Source organism: Anomaloglossus baeobatrachus, chromosome 1, assembly GCF_048569485.1.
Source record: "Anomaloglossus baeobatrachus isolate aAnoBae1 chromosome 1, aAnoBae1.hap1, whole genome shotgun sequence".
Taxonomy (NCBI): Eukaryota; Metazoa; Chordata; class Amphibia; order Anura; family Aromobatidae; genus Anomaloglossus; species Anomaloglossus baeobatrachus.
This window is the reverse complement of record NC_134353.1, coordinates 272967177-272984186: the sequence shown is the minus strand read 5'-3', so window position 1 is coordinate 272984186 and position 17010 is coordinate 272967177. Positions and strand designations below refer to the sequence as shown.

At 43.4% G+C, this 17010-nt stretch overlaps 1 protein-coding gene across 1 annotated transcript in view; it reads right to left on the bottom strand.

The window, feature by feature from the left end:
- The window catches only part of SYNPO2 (synaptopodin 2), a 336703-nt gene that overhangs the window by 253246 nt on the left and 66447 nt on the right, over positions 1 to 17010 (bottom strand). The gene's annotated exons all lie outside the window — the stretch shown is intronic.

Genomic DNA, 17010 nt, shown 5'->3' with positions numbered 1-17010 from the left:
GCCTGAACGCCTCATGTTTGGTGGGTCAGGATGCCAAAGAGTAAACTATTTATATTAAGAAAAATACCTTTCTAAGTCCCGTTCAGTACTGTACAATATAGGTTCCCAAGATAATAAATAGTTTACAGAGCTCATCAGCTACGCCATTACATTTATCCAGTGCTGCTATCCTGGTTTGTTTCCTTCTGACATGTTTTATTTATACATCAGGGTACAGAACAATGTGAGGCTATATTTTCATGGGGAAGAATTAGAAATGTTAACAACTGGGCAACTCATATATTATCTATCAGATTTAACTCCATCAGGACTAATTGATTTTTTGTTTATGCGCCTAACTCTTTTCCATAGGCAGATCTTTTTTTATTTTTCCAGTGACCTAGCTGCATGAGGGAAGAGTTGTAGTTTTTAATGACATCATTTATTTTACAAAATTGTTATTGATAGCATTTTTGGATACATATGATGTATTGTTATGCTAAGCGCAAGAGGGCATTAGCAGAGGTTTGTCTCGGGGAGTGTATACTTCTTCTCCTATATGACAACGATCACTCGTAAGCAGGAGGTGTCATGTATGGGAAAATAAAGAACACGCCCCAGAAAAGCCAAATGTCACACAGTGTCTAGCTCAGTACTCGATGAGTGTCAGGACTACATCTAACGCTGTTCACACAGCAGAGTTGGATACTCCACACGATGCTGTTTTTGAGTTGCACAGACAGGTTCAGGCATCAACCAGCAGTACTCTTGTTCTTGTTAGTAATTGGGTTTGCAGGAGTTAATTTCTGCTAGCCTGTGGATTACTGTTTCAGTCACATGTTGCAGGAGACCTATCACATTAGCCTCCACCCTTCTTAAGATGGTGGAGCCTGTTCTCCCATCCCGATGATAGCTTTATGCTATCTGGGTCCTTGTGCGTTGTTATCTAATTGCTGGTGAACATCTTTATGTTGTTTGGTGTGTTGTAGAAATACTCTTGCTGTCTGATTATTTCCTCCCTTCCATTAGTTTCCTCCTGTTCATGTATAGTCTATACCTCTGAGAGTGATTGCTGTGAGTTTGAGTTTTTGGTTTTCCCCCGTCTGTTTATATGTGTAGCATAAACCACTCCTGTCCCGGCCCTCTCCTGGGTGGAGGGACAGGAACCACTAGACCAGGGTTGTTCAGGAGCTAAGATTAGGATGGTGGCCAAAATATCGTCACCTCCAGAAATACCTTTGGGTCATCTAGTATTCTCCTAGCCTGAGAGCCAGTTTAGGCTCCCCTGTAACTAATGATCCAGTCACACCCCATGACACTTAATACAGTCTTTCCCCTGTGAGGCATGTAACCCGTCTATGATCTCTACACTATCTGCATACATTATAGCAGAGCTGTGTCATTATTAGAAACACCTTTAGCAACTTTCATCTCATGGCAGTCAGTGTGGGAGGATTGTACAGTGTGACGCCCTGGGCAAGCCAGGGATCACAGGTCATAACACCACCACACCCTACACCCCAGTTAGGAACACCAAGGCTAACCAAAAATCCTTGTTGCCTTCCTCCAGGGGCTGATGTCCACACCAGGGGGTGGGCCAGGCGGTTGGCTCCGCCCACCGAGGAGTTCACAGCCCTGGAGGCGGGAGGACCAGGCAGATGAAGTTGAGAGATGAGTTTAGGGAGTGAAGTAGAAGGAAGTGGTAAAGGAGGACAGTGAGAGTAGTGACAGAAAAAGGAACAGTTAAGAAAGCCTGAAGCTGGTCCGGGTGTGTGCCCCGGTCTGAGACAGCAAGGTCAGCAGGCGGCGGTGACTGTCTGCAGGGGTGGCTGTTTGGAGGTTGCCGAAAGGACCGCGGACGGGTGGTGGCCCGGCGGTACCGGAACGGTATACGAAGAACAGTCAGCACCAGTGGCAGGGGCCTTTCGGATCCCGGCAAGGCTAGGAGTCGCCGTGAATTTGCAAAATCCGTTAGTGAAGGGGACCTCTGGGTCTCCCAACAAGCAAGTCCCGATTGAAGGCAACAGTCCAACCGTTACAGAGAGACACCGCCACCGCCAGGGCACCAGTTTCTCAGGGCCAGCGCCTGCGAGCAAAGTAGGGCTCCTCCGGCCCATATCCAAGCCGGGGAGCGGGTTACCGGTGGGAACCCATCGAAACCATCATCATCTTAGGTGCAGGAAAAGGGACCGTCACCGTCAACTACTGGGGAAAAGCAAGTGCAGCCGTCCGTGGGAACCGTCTTTCCAGCCGTGTGTTTTACCGAGAACTGTGTCATCGTCTCAGGCTGAGCGAGTACCACAGTGCCGTGCGGCACAGCGCTGCCCCCGCGTCCTGCACCCCACCAAGCCCTGCATCACCCACCTCATCACTAGGCCCCGGGACAACCAACCCCCTACCCACGGAGGGGAGGACTAACAGCTAGCTGCTCCATACCATCACTCCCGGGATCCCCATACAGAGCAGCGGTGGTGTCAACAAATCACCACAACCGTGGGTGGCGTCACGGACAATAAACAATCCCAAAAACCCAATCCCCCTTTCACTCACGGGCGAGGAGCGCCGCTCGAGTCCCCGGGATCCGGCCCATCGCTCGAGCCACCGAGCAGCAGCAGCGGGCCGCAGCAGCCGCAGTGCCAGCTGGACCCGAGCAGAGGGAGAGCGCGGCGTCCCCTCCTCCGCCCGCGACAACAGCACAGCTGACAGTGCCTTAAGATTAAAGCTGCAGGAAGTGTTTGTAATGACACATAACTCTGCTGTACTTTATTCAAGGTTTGTTGAGATTAAGACGGAGAGTAGAGCTGTGTGTCATTACATGTCTCACACAGAAAAGGCTGGGTTTTAAGCTTTTTTTAGCTTGTTTTTGTTTTTTTCACCACAAGACTTCTCCTGCTTATGACTAAATAACATCATGCAGGTAAAAGTCAATGCCACCAAGAGACTTAGGCATATCATAAAATAATCAGCTTTAAAAATAGTAAACTTTACAAACTAATATCAAACATGAGAAATTAAAAAAAAAATGAAAAAACAAAAACTGCGTTTTACTCAGCTTATTGGCCACTATTCCAGGATGTGGCCAGTTTAACACGTTAAAAATGATGAAAGGTCTCCTTATTAATATATAAATCCCTTTGTATTAGATATTATATACTAAGAAAGTCTCCTTAGACTTCATGTTTTGATCACAGCCAGGGTTTATAGACTGAACAGAAAATAGCTCAAGCTTTTTTATTTGCACATTGATGTTAGGCTGTAATCCATATTGACATTATGTATTTTTAGAAGGACTAAGCTGTATATTTCCCTGGAAAGAATCACCAGATTATCTCGTATTTAGTTCACCAAGTGTATAAATTTGGATCTTGTACGCATGCTGTATTCTAAATTAAACTATAAAACATCTGCTTGTTGAAGTAAAATGTTCCTGGCCAGTTTGGAAGAGTAAAGACTCAATGATTCTCCCATTAGTAGAGACCAAAGTTTATGCGATATCCGCCAGGTTTTAGTCAGGGTATTACTGTATAGGAAATTGATTTATAAACATATAGCATTTTATGCAACTACATAACAATCACAGTAAATCTTGAATTTATCCAAGCAATAAATAATAAGTAATGGCAATGTTTTATGGGTGGACTAAAAAGCTGCAGATGATGAGTAGAGATCAATAGTGTGTCTACCGTCTGAAAAACTTTAAATACTGTATATATGGACTGGTTCATTAAATCTGAAACATTATAGCAATCTGTGTCGAGAGCAAGAAGTGGAAAATATGGAATACAATGAAGTGATGTTATTAAACAAATTAAATCAAATCTGTTACATTTTGAATTTAAATGTACAGATTCTTTTAATGGCTTTTACTGAGAAACAATGTACCATATTTTAGGACTATAAGACACACCTTGCTATAAGATGACCCCCAAGTTTAAGCAGCAGAAAATAAGAAAAACAATATTTATTGCTAAATAACTCCTTCAATTTATTTTTTGCTTTTGGCACCTTATTCCAAGAATGGAAGTCCAGAAATGGAAACTTGGAAAACAAAAATAGAAAAATGAAAAGAAGAGACTGTCCATCTTTCACCAATTTATTCAAAAGCAAAGTTCCCAGGTTTGATGTAGTCCAGTGCATCTCATGATGTTTCTCGATTACGTAAATCAAAGGCTATGGAGCTTAAGTAAGACTCCATAGACTTTGAGCAGCAGCCGCTCCCGGCTCACTCTGCGATCCGCAAGACCTGCTGACTGTGATGAGTGGTGACGTCAGGAACATAATCGCTAATCACTCTGATACCCAACGACTGTGATGAGCAGTGACGTCAGGATCGTTATTGCTCATCACTGTGATACCCTACAACTGTCAAGAGAGGTGACGGTCACTAACATCATCACTCATCACACTGATGAGTGGGGATGTCAGAGTGATGAGTGATGATGCTCCTGACATCATTGCTCGCTACAGTTGCCAGGTATCAGCATGATGAATAGTGATGTTCCCGACATCACTGTTTCTCACAGTTGCTGAGTATCACAGTGATGAGAAGTAATGTTCCTGATGTTACTGCTCATCAGAGTCGCAAGGTTTTGCAAAGCGCAGCATGAGCCAGGAGTGAATGCTGCTCAAAGCCTATGGAGCCTTTATTGCGAGGCTCCATAGCCTTTGATCTGCATAATCAGTGAACATCATTGGGAATCGCTAGACTACATCAGACCTGAGAGCTTTGCTTTCAAATAAATTGTTAAAGGGACAGCCTCTTGTTTTTATTTTTCTCTTTTTATGTATTTCTGGTTTCCATTTGTGGACTATGTTAAAATCCCTGCATTACATTATAATGCCTGGACTTCATCGGATCTGCATGGGTTGTTGTTTTTTTTTAATAAACTGATGAACCAGTTAAAGAGTCAGGGAGTGTTCTTTCAAATAAATTATTTTTTGTTTTTTTTTTCTTTTTACTTACTGTGTTAGTCATTGAGGTGCCTGATAGACCCCTCAGCATTATTAACATCAGGGCTTCATGCCAACTGACACTACATAGCTGACATCAACCCCAACTACCACCACCCAAATGCCAATGCATAAGGCAATCAGGAAGAGCTGAGGCGAAGTGTCAGAATTGGTATAGGAATTTCAGCACCAAATCTGCATCTTTTGGCCAAAAAATGCACAAAAATGGTTTTGACGCTATTCCGGTTCCGTTTTCTGCCAGGAGGTGAAAATCTAGGATGGAAATGTCTGCACAAGATTTCAGCACCAAATTTGCACATCCTGGCACTAAACTGCCCAGAAATGGAGTCAAAACCGTTTCCAGACACTTTTTTGCCAAGAGATTCAGATTTGGTGCTGAAATTTTTACACCATATTCCTGTACCAAATCTACAGCTCCTGGCAAAAAGTTGAATCAATATCAAATCAAAACCGCATCGTGATTTGATGTGTTTTTTTGCCAGGAGGCGTAGATTGGGTGCAGGAGTATGGTGTAGAAATTTCAGCACCAAATCTGCATCTCTTTGTTAAAAAAACAGTTTTCTGCGAGAAGATGCAGGTCTGTAAACTCAGTGACCTCACCTGAGGTGAGATCACTCATCTAAATCAATGAAGTCACCTGAGGTCAGGTTACCTGCAGTCACAGGAGGAGGGTCTTGGGAATCTCCAGCTGTAACTGCAAATAACCTGAGTGACAGCAACACTCATCACTGCGGCTAAGTCTTTCTCTGGCTAAAGCCCACAGCAGGCAGTCATGTTTGTGCCCGCGGGCTGTCACTTCAGAGGGTGTGTGTATTTTATATCAAATTGGATTTTTTTGGTGTTTGTGTTTATTACTTTTCACTTGCAGATTAGTAATGGGGGTCTCATAGATGCCTCCCATTACTTATCTAGGGCTTAGTGGCAGCTGTGAGTTGTTATTAATCCCTTAATACCCTGATTGGAACTGCACCAGGGCAATCGGGATGAGCTGGGTAAAGTTCCATGGATGCAACAATCCTGGGCGGCTACAGGCTGCTATTTTTAGGCCGTATGCTTTATCTGTGCTGGGTATCATAATATGGGGGGACCCTATGCCAATTTATTTATTTATTTATTTATTTTTACACCAATTTAGATACACAGACAGTATCTCGCATTAAAAGTAGTCAGACATGCTGTCATACAGGGTGGGGGCGCGACTGACTGCAGCCAGAGTTGTGGGGACTGCCGTTGGGTGGGGGAAGCAATGCATATACTTGAGGGATAATGAGCGGCCCCAGTGTAGCATTACATCCATTCGGAGACTGGTAAGTATAAAGCGTTTCCTCCAATTCCCTAATCCCTTCTACCACCATTTTTAAGAGGCTGGTTCGGGTCCCCATAGACTTATAAAGGGACCAGCGTCTGTCACGATATCTGGGATCAATTCAAGGCCTAAACTGGGGGGGGGGGGCTTTTTAAGCCGGTTGGAGTCCACCCATCTCAATCACAGAATTTCTGTGTTTTTCCAAAACAATCAATAAGTAGCTGCTGTGGGTGGATTTTGCCTGGATATAAGGCACGGAATATACACAGAATATCTACAAGTCCGCCCATTACTATTTACTATTTAGGATAGATCATCAATGTCTGATTGACCTTCCTCTGACACACCACGTCCCTGCTGATCAGCAGGCAGCTGGAATTGCGCAGTTCCGGAGTTGCTCTGTGAACTGATAGTGACCGTGGTTGGGTACTGCACCCCCACCTTCCATTCAATTTAACAAGAGGTGGATGTGCAGTATCCAGCCGCTATCAGAAGATGTGTGAGCAAGGATGGTTGACCTTAGGGAGATCAACATCCACCACTGCGGAGACACCATCACGTGTTTCTCAACGCAGTGATTCTAGAGCAATGCCCCCTGGGTAATATTCAAAACAAGAAGGCCTGCGGAGACACCATCACATGTCTCAACGCTGGCAGGAAACTAGCCAGGTTGTTCCTTCCCGGTGAAAGACCTGGCTAGTTTCCTGCCAGTGTTGAGACATGTGATGGTGTCTCCGCAGGCCTTCTTGCCATCAGAAGATGTGGCAGCTCCAGAGCGGACCATTTCCGGCTGCCTGCTGCTCTTGTCGGCACCGAGAATAGCTGATCGATGGGGCTGCGGGTTGTCTGCCCTGCTGATCAGACATTGATGACTTATCCTCAGGATATGCCATCAATGTTAAAGTAATGCCAACCTCTTTAAATCATACACCAATCTGGTGGTCCATGTGGGTCCTGCAGTGATCACAGACTTCACTTATCCCTATCATTTATATGACCACTGCAGTCACTTGCTTCAGTGGCAATGCTTGCATCTACTGCACGTGGTACTGAGGCTAGCGTTTGGCTTTAGTGGACACAATAATGGTGGACATGGAGTCATCACTGCTGGAAATAAGTTATTTTTTTTATACCACTTTCTACTCTTAGGCAACTTGCCTGAAGTTCTAGGCAACCTCTTTAAGATGGAAGTACATTTTTCAAAATATTATGTCCCCGTTGATATGTTGCACTGGGGGAGAGACCAATACACATTACATTTGGTGTGCTACTAATAAGATATCTCCCCATTTTTTTGTTTTATTAGAATATGTTTCAGGTGGGGTATTTTTTTAAAGAGTTTTTTACCTTTTGATTTGAATTAAAAAAAAACAAAAATGGAAATAAAGGAAATGGAAATGACATAAAATTCTACACATGGTGCGACTGTTAAGTGTCTAAGTTAATAGAATAAGCCCATCTTCAATATGTAGGATTAATATATATTCATTATTCCGAGTGTTCTGTGCACCTTGTGAATCATCCCTGTTTGTGGTATATTCATTATCAATTTTTAGACATCTGCTGTTGTATTTAAGTGCAGTTTTTTGTGCTCTGAGAAAAAGGGATAAAATATTTATTGGCTGTATTTCTCCTTCCGCAGTGTAGTAATCTTACCTATAAATGTCAATTTATTCCCTTGATGCATCTTTTCTGCCTCTATTTGCATTACAATTGGTATGGCAACCACTTTAGATGGACTAAGATGAATACCGGGGCTGAGAAGGTAGTAACATAACGGCAGTAAGAAGGATGTACAATTTGTTTTGGGAGGTGGTAGAGCGGAAAAGTGACAGTCACCGGCTTGTGTGGCCATAAAAGGACTTTTCTCAGTCAAGTTGAATTTATAAAACATACAAGGTCATAAAGGTCATATAATAAAAAGCTTGGCAGATGTGTGCAGCTTGCAATGTAAACTAAATAAGGCTTTTACGTGGCTGAAGATGTAACACAAATACCATTCACCTCTCAACAAGACCACACACCCGTGCCACAACATAAAAACTACAGTAGAGAATACACAAATAACAGCACCGTGAAATCTAAGATCACAGTTACAATTTATGTAGACTATTTACCAACTTTGTAACTCCATTCATTGACTTCTTGTGTCCTGTTGTATATACATACAGAATTTGACTCCTCAGCTACTGTGTTAAAGAGTTATTCCCATCTCCAAGATCCTATCCCAATATGTAGTAGGTGTATAATAATAATATTAGCAAATACCTCCCACTAGAAATGTAGTATATTTCCCCTGATTAGCCATGTCTATTACCTCATTTGCAGGGCATTACAGCTAGGGTATCTATGGTTATGACTACGAGCAACTAACTAACTGTCACTATATAAGTGGTCGTAATCATGGATACCTAAGCTGCACATGAGGTAAGAGACATGGCTATATCAGGAGAACTATACTACAATATCTAATTGGAGGTATTTGCTAATATTATTATTATTATTACACCTACTACATATTGGAATAGGAACTTGGAGATGGGAATACCCCTTTAAATCTTGCCTAATGAAAAAATCAAAGAATTTTCAAAACCATGTTGTATTTCATCACCTTTTTAGTTAGCCACTGAAAGATATCAACCGTCTAGAACTCTTAGGCCCTGCTTCATCAAAACCGGTGGGTTTTTTTATGCCGGCCTTGATGAGGGGGCTCTTAATGGATCAGGTGAGGTATGTAGTGCCTTGCCTATCATCACACCATTCAGGGACTGGAGTGGGATTTGTGGCATAAACTACACCATTGCCCATCATGAGTTTGCCGAGCAGAGGTCGCCACACCCATGTCATACCTCAGCTATGCCCACTTTGTTGAAGCTGGACGAAAATTGCGTAAGAACGGCAAAAGTCATAAAATTAAAAAAAAATTGAATTTTTTATAGCTTTTTACACCAGTTTTCTGGCCTTACTGCTTGTTTTTTTCTTGTCACATTGATGTACTAATTTTGAACTTTACGTTGTTTTCTTTACCATTCACAACCAATGTAAACAATTCTGCTTGCTTTTTTTCCCCATGGATTAACAAGCTTACATTTGTATCAGTCTTGTGTCAATGGGCCATAAATGGGTTTTAATAGAGGTAAAAAATGGCTAGAAGGAGGCACTACGGACTAGAGGTGTAGAAAAAATAGGTAGGATTTATTAATAATAAAAAGATTAACTACCATGGGCCATAAATGGGTATGGATATCACTCCAATTTCCTTTTCAGAAGAGGGGCCATGCAGCTTGTTATCAGTGAACAGCTCAAAAGCCTTAATCACTAATGATATGGGGCTGCAATAGTGCCCACAGTATGGGAAAATTACACATCTATCAATGTTGAGAATTTTATTGAGGTTCTTGAACATTTCCTTCCACTCGGACATCTATTTCAGGGAAGGTCTTTAATATTATAGCAAAATAATGATAAACCACACACTACATCTATCACAACAGCATTGTGTCACACAAGAATTTGGGTAATGAACTGGTTACTTGCATTTTCACCAATTTTCATCATGGAACGAAATATCCGTCTACGAAGACCCAGTACGGTTGAGCAGCTAGAATCCTACATCAGAAAAGACAATATTTCTCTCCCAAAAACTACAGTATTTTATCTCCCCACTTCCCACGTTTCCAAACAGTTTTAAAAAGAAGAGATGATACTACACAATGGGAGACATGGCCTTGTCTCAATGTTTTTGGGAAGTGTTGCTACCATCAATTTCTAAATGAGTTATTTTTTTCATATGAAATGGAACAATAGCTAACTTTCCACGTCTGATCTGTGTTCTATTGTGAATAAAATATGGTGATAAGAGATATATAACTTTGTATAAGCAATAGTGGATTTATGAGGATTTAGGCTATACTTCTATCATACGTGATGCTGGGGAAGTTTATCTCCTGGTACCAGAGTGGGTATAAGGATGCCCTAATTGGTATGAGACCATGTGAGGGAGAAACTGCAAATGAATTCCACTCCAGTGGCATGGACCATGATAGACCTTATATAAAGGGGTTGTCCACTTAAGTAAGTTATCGTGAGAGATGGGTGAATAGAAAGTAATCATGTGCCGATAATACTTACCGACTATCAAGTACTGTTTCAGTATTCGTCATGACAAGAAAAATACTCTGGTTCCCTATTGACTTACATTAAGTTCATTATTTGTGATGAATATTGGTATAGTACTTTGGTATTTGTTACGAATAATCTGAGCACAATTAATTACTATTTGCTCATGTAGCATCCCGCAGGGCCTTAGGGTACTCGTCACCGGGCCAGTGGTTCCTTGTGACTGGCCTGACCCGGTTCCGTGACCCCGTCGGCTACATGAAAAACAAATAACAAACAAACAAGTGTCCAGTACAGATGGGGATGGAAGGAGGGTGACAGGCCCCTGGGAAGTGTGTCACCGGTTTCAGCGGTGACTGGGGTCTCAGCCTCCTCCGCCGACCCTTCCAACGACTAGTCCTCTCCCAGGGGCACTACGGGTGGGGAACGGGGATGTTTCGCAGCACAACCCGTGGTATGCGGCCAGGAATTAGCCACCATTGCACAGTCTCTCTCCGGGGCAGATATTAGCTGCAGCCGGGATGGTATTGCTCCCCACGGGTGGAGCGGGCAACCCCAGGAGGTTGGTGAGAATGAGGGCGGCAGTCCACGGGAGCACCGGAGTGCATGGCAGCGGCAGTTACTCACAGAGTCACCAGGTGCGGGTTTCAGTCACTGTATTTACTGGCTCAGGTGCTATCGCACCCGGTGTGCTGGTCCTCGCCATCAGAGACTCCGTGTAATACTATTGTATGTTTTGAGGATTTCGATAGCGTTAGGGCAATGACAGCCAGAGACGAGTTTGTGGTACAAGATGTTTATGATATGTAACCACGGTAGATACACAACGGAAATACACACAGTATAACAAACACATGAAAATACCTTTCCGAAACGGAGCGAAGGGGATTCCCGGGGCCACGCACCGGACTCCCCCAGGGAGACCACCAGAGCGAACCCCTATACAGGGACTGTCCGGCAATCAACCCCGGAAGGCCTAAATGCGCCGCAGCCGGGACACAAGGGGCAAGCGGTAAAGTCCAGAAGTGTCCGTACGGGATGAAAGTCCAGAATGGTTATGAACCGGAAGAAACCGGGCAGACGTGCTGACCAAAGACGGCAGACGGAGTCCGGGCACAGTTTGAAGAAACCGGGTGTGGTCCAGAGTCGGTCGGTAGATTTTCAGGAGGATCCAAAGGTAATCAAGTAGCAGCAGCAGCAAAGCAGGAGCACACAGAAAGCAGTATACTCAGGCACTGGACTAGGCTTAGAGGCGGCCTTTTAAGCAGCTGGACAGGAAGTAGGGCAACAGAACATAAAACTCCATGTTAACCGAGGGCAAGCTCTTTCAAAAGAGGACTGGAAAACCCGGAAACCTGACACTCCGGTCGCTCCCAGGCAGGTCAGAGGCTGGATCAATTTTAGTAATCTGTGGCCTTTCTCCTCCATGCACAACTCTGTACTCTCTCCCGGTCCTGGCCCGTACGGCTGGCAGCCTGGGCCTCTCGTGGGTCGAACCTCTGTCCTGTCTCCCAGGCTCCCTCTCTGCTGCCGTGCCTTGGCCACCTGAACTAGGGCTCTGTACTGCTCTTGTGCTCAGTCCCATGCTCTGGCGACTGCTCTCTTTTAGTCCACGATTACATCCCATCTCTCTAGGTGTTACTGGCTCCAACTCAATTGTGCTGTCTCTATGGTGTTATATCCAGACAGCTCTGTCCTGCCTCCCTGAGGGGCCTGGCAGCCTTCACTCGGGGAGCTACACACTGTGTGTCTGCTCTGTTTGGTGTCTAAGGCTGCTTTCACACATCCGGCTTGAGCTGTGCGGCTCAATCCGGCTGTGCAAGCTATGCAACGGATGCGGTCAAAACACCGCATCCTTTGCATAAGTTTTTCCCATGCGGCCCGTCCGGTTTTTGCCGCTTGCGGCATGCTACTTAGCATGTGCAGTGGCAAAAAACGCATGCGGCGGCCGGATGCGGTTTTTGCCGCATCGCGCCGCATCCGGCCGCCATAGGCATGCATTGAAAAATGCGCCGCATTGGCCGGGTGCGGAGCGATGCGGGTTTTTTTGCCGCACGAAAAAACGTGCCAGGCAACGTTCCATCCGGCCGCCGCATCGGCTAAATCTGCCGCATGCGGCAAAAACCGGATGGAATGCAAGGCCATGCGGCACTAATTAAAGTCTATGCAGGAAAAACGCAAGCGGCAGCAAAAAAAAACGGTTGCGATTTTCCTGCAAAGTGCCGGATTGCGCCGCATTGCAGAAACCGGAGGTGTGAAAGCAGCCTAAGCTGTTCTGCCTGATTAAAAGTGAAACTGCTTTGTTTTCTACTCCTAGCTGCCCATGCCCCCACCTTTGCAAGTTGCTATGGCAACCACTTTTGTTCTAATTAGTGGAGGCCACCTAACGTCTGCCAGGAATTGTGTGTGTAGATACATTGTTAACTCTTTCCTAGTGATTGCTTCTCCCTGCTGTATGGTGGTGTGAGGTGTGTGTAAACTTACCGGACCAACCTCTCTCTGACTGGGAAGGATATAATGATACGCCCTGTAGCGACCAGTTCAGGGGCGCTACATTCATCACTAGTGATCACCTATCCATTGAATAGGTGATACTTGAACTTGTTGATCAGTGGAAGTTTGACTACTGGGAATGGCAGAACATGGAACTTTTATCCCGCAAAAATAGGGTGGGAGTGTGCATGCTCAACCTCTGTTCCATTCATTCTCTAAAGGGTTGCTGGGAGTCCCACAGAGAATGAATGGACCTCTGGTCAAGCGTCTGACCTGCTGCTCCATTTTGTAATCTGTTTAAAAGTTCTTTGTCGGGGATAAAAATGGCAAGTAATGGTGGAACACCCATCAATAAGCAAGTTAACACTTATTCAGTGGTTAGGTGATGACTTACTTTCATTGGAAAACCTCTTTAAGCAACCTTATTTGGCCCTTCCCACCATCGAGAGTTGGGATAATTGAGCGCTGAGTTATGTGCTGCCAATCTACGTCATACACTACTGTGTATACCAAATAATCTAGAGTTATGCAGCACATCAAATTCTGGGGAGGAGTTGGGGTTCAGGTTCAAGCTGAGGTTGTCCAATTTGGTCAGCTGGTTACCACAACATTGAAAAGCTTCAAAAATGACCCTGGAACTAAGGAGCAGGCTTTGAAGAGGTGTTATTGAAGATCAAAGCCAGTGTACAAGTTTAGCATCTGTTATCTGAGCTTACACAGTACCTTTCTCTCCTTTAACATGTCCATTTGTTTTTTTTCTACTGTTCCTACGTTACAACTTGCATAATATTCAAGAGCTGCATTCACAAATCTGCAGGCTGCAGAGCTGAAAGCTAATCCTGGCCCAATGAATGAACATACATAATAGACTATTACGGTACTTGGGATTACGGCAAACTGAATTAACATTATCCTTTAAAATGCCTTAATTCTGTGACTGAGGGTATTTCTTGACCCACCAAATATTAGACCAAATGATAGGACATTAAAAAAAGCAGTAGTAGTCTTTTTTTCATCCCACTGTTGTTTTTTATTTTGAAACTAACAAATGAAGAATTTCCTAATTAGGATACATTGGCTTTTATGGCGAGTGAAGTGACAGAATGTTACATTATGTGCTCATTTTCTAATAATGCCTTTCATGTCATCACAAACACAATAATTATATTTTCAGAGAATAAAATATGCAATTCTATGTCTGTAATGAATACTGCATACAAGTTTGTGGTGGTCTGTGCGCAGTGTGTGGAGGAAGGGTATTGGTATTAGGAATGTCACAATCTCCAATAATGTAATCATAATAGAATGATAGCCAGAAAACTAGCTTACAATATAAAATCATTAGAATGTTCTTTTAACAAAATGTTGCCAAAATAGTCAGAGCTCAATTTTCTACCTACAGATCTCTAAATCCACTGCTCCCTAGTCAGTTTATCAAAAAAGTAACAATCAGATGCATACACAGAACAAACCAAAATCCACCCTACATCTAAAATGCCAATGTGATGCCGAGCACCCAGGAGTAATGAATTGCTAGACCACTAGGAGTCGCTAGCTACCCTAGTGGAGGACATCTGCGGGGAAGTCGAACTAGCCAGGGGTCAAGAGGCGGGAGATAACGTCAGTAACAGGGGGAGAGAGAGAAGCTGAAGTCAGTGTATGACCCGAGAGTCGGTAAACCAGGAAGTTATGTAAGGTACCAGGAAGAGAGCAGAGCCAGGGTCAGAATACAAGTAGAAATCGGTAGCCAAGAGGACGTCGGGTACATGAGAGAGAGCGGAGCCCAGGGTCAGGAACAATCAGAAGGTCAGAGAAGCAGGGAGTCAAGATGGAGTAGGGGAGAAGACGGGAGGGGTTACGAGGAACTAGGAAGCAGGACAAGATCAGGTCAGTCACGGGAGCCAGTGACGTGCACTGCTAAACAGGAACTATCACTGGCAGCATTCTGGGTGGATTGGCTCCCGGATAAAGCAAACCATACCCTGGAATGAAGCTTTAAAGAACAGACCCCTCCCACACCACACAGGACTGAGACTGGGAACAAAAAATTCACTGGAGAAAAATATACAGTACAGGCTTTGCAGGAGAGCAGAGCACCACTAATCAGAATCATGACAGACAATCATTGTTTTATTTGGATTTTTCTTCATGTTATTTCAAATTGCGCTAGAAGGCGTTTTGCAAGTTCTTGACAAATTTGTCCAAGGTTGTAAAAACTAAAAATAAACCACGTAATCACCAGTTAATTTCCCCAACTATTGCGATGTTGCCACAATGGTCCTCCCCATGGTCACAGCCTTTTTGTCTGTAGCAATGATGTGCTGTCTAACATGGGTCAACAGTTGGCCTCAGAGTGGTAGACCATGACGGCAGATCATAACTGCCTATTATATACTGGGTGCCCTTGCACTCTCTTTTTCAGGCACTGGTTTTATTAGTGTGCAGATAACTCCCGTAGACAAGCATCTTCATTCATCTCCATCCATTTCTACAGCATCTTTACTAATCTTCAAACATTATCATCCTGCTTCTCAAGCGAATGCATGTAAAAGAATCAAAATTGCATTTGAACAAGTAAGAATTAAAATAGAAAAGGTATTCTGGTTAACTATTAAAAGATAACTGTTGTTCCCCTAACCATTGGAAACTGGTATACGGTAATTATTTTTACATGTTGATAGCATTATTAGAATATACTAAAATTGGTGCAAATCAATTTGAGGAACACGGTACAGCAGCCATGTTGATAATCAATGGTCACTGGATGGGAACCCTGAGAATTGCTTCCTACACCATACAGCAACTGGGAATCTTCTTTTGATTAGCTAGTCTGGCATGACATGGCTTGTGCATCATGTCGCACCGATGGCATTGTGTCAGGCTAGCTAATCAAAAGAAGAGTCACTGATGCTGTTCGGTAGAAGGTGAGATTCTCAGGGTTTCTAACCAATTGCCTTTGTGTTATTGAGGTTTTTATTGGTAATATCTTTAGAAAGGAAAAAGACTGGAACCTATTGGAGGTGGAATTATTTAAATTCCCAGTAGAGCATTATGGTCTATAGGTTTCCCTATTCCACCTTGGTGCTCTTCACAAAGAACATTTACCTTTGTATACCCTTTCACAGATGGCGCATATACTCATTATAGTTTAAGAGGATTTCCTTTTTGGGTGGACAGATCAGGCGTCTTTTATAAAATAAAAACAAAAAATGAACAAACTAGAGATATGTCTGATTTGGATCTGAGTCATGGAACAAACTTCCCTCTTCAAATCCAGTAGTCTGTGAAAAATTTGGACAGCACAGTGATAGCATTTTGTTTGTATCTATGTGCCGTAAAATGAAACAAACAAATAAAACTGGTCTGTCACCATTTTAGGTTCAATATCTGAGACCTGTAAGTGGAAAATATCTTCTAAAAAAATTTAAAGGAACACTGTATTCTGAAAAATTCCGAAACAAGCCAATAATAATAACTACAACAAACAAAAATTGCAATAAAAAAAATTAAAATTATATATGCATTGTTCCTAAAAATGTACAAGGGTATCTCAATAAATAAGAATATCGTCAAAAAGTTAATTTTGTCAGTAATTCAATACAAAAAGGAAAACCCATGTATTATATAGTCATTACAAACAGAGGGATCTATTTCAAGTGTTTATTTCTGTTAATTTTGATGATTATGGCTTACTGTCAATGCAAACCCAAAAGTCATTACCTCAGAAAGGTAGAATAATTACCACAAAACACCTTCCTAAGTATTTAAAATGGTCCCTTAAGACCACTTTACACGCAACGACATTGCTAACGAGATGTCGATGGGGTCACGGAATTCGTGACGCACATCCGGCCTCGTTAGCGACGTCATTGCGTTGGCACGTACGAGCGACCACTAACGATCAAAAATACTCACCATATCATTGATCGTTGACACGTCCTTCTAATCTCAAATATTGTTGCTGCTTTTGGACGCAGGTTGTTTGTCATTCCTGAGGCAGCACACATCGCTACGTGTGACACCCCAGGAATGACGAACAGCACCGTACCTGCGTCCTCCAGAAACGAGGTGGGTGTGTCTTTCCTTCAGCTGCTTTCCGCCCCTCCACTTCAATTGGCCGCCTGCCATATGACATCACTGTG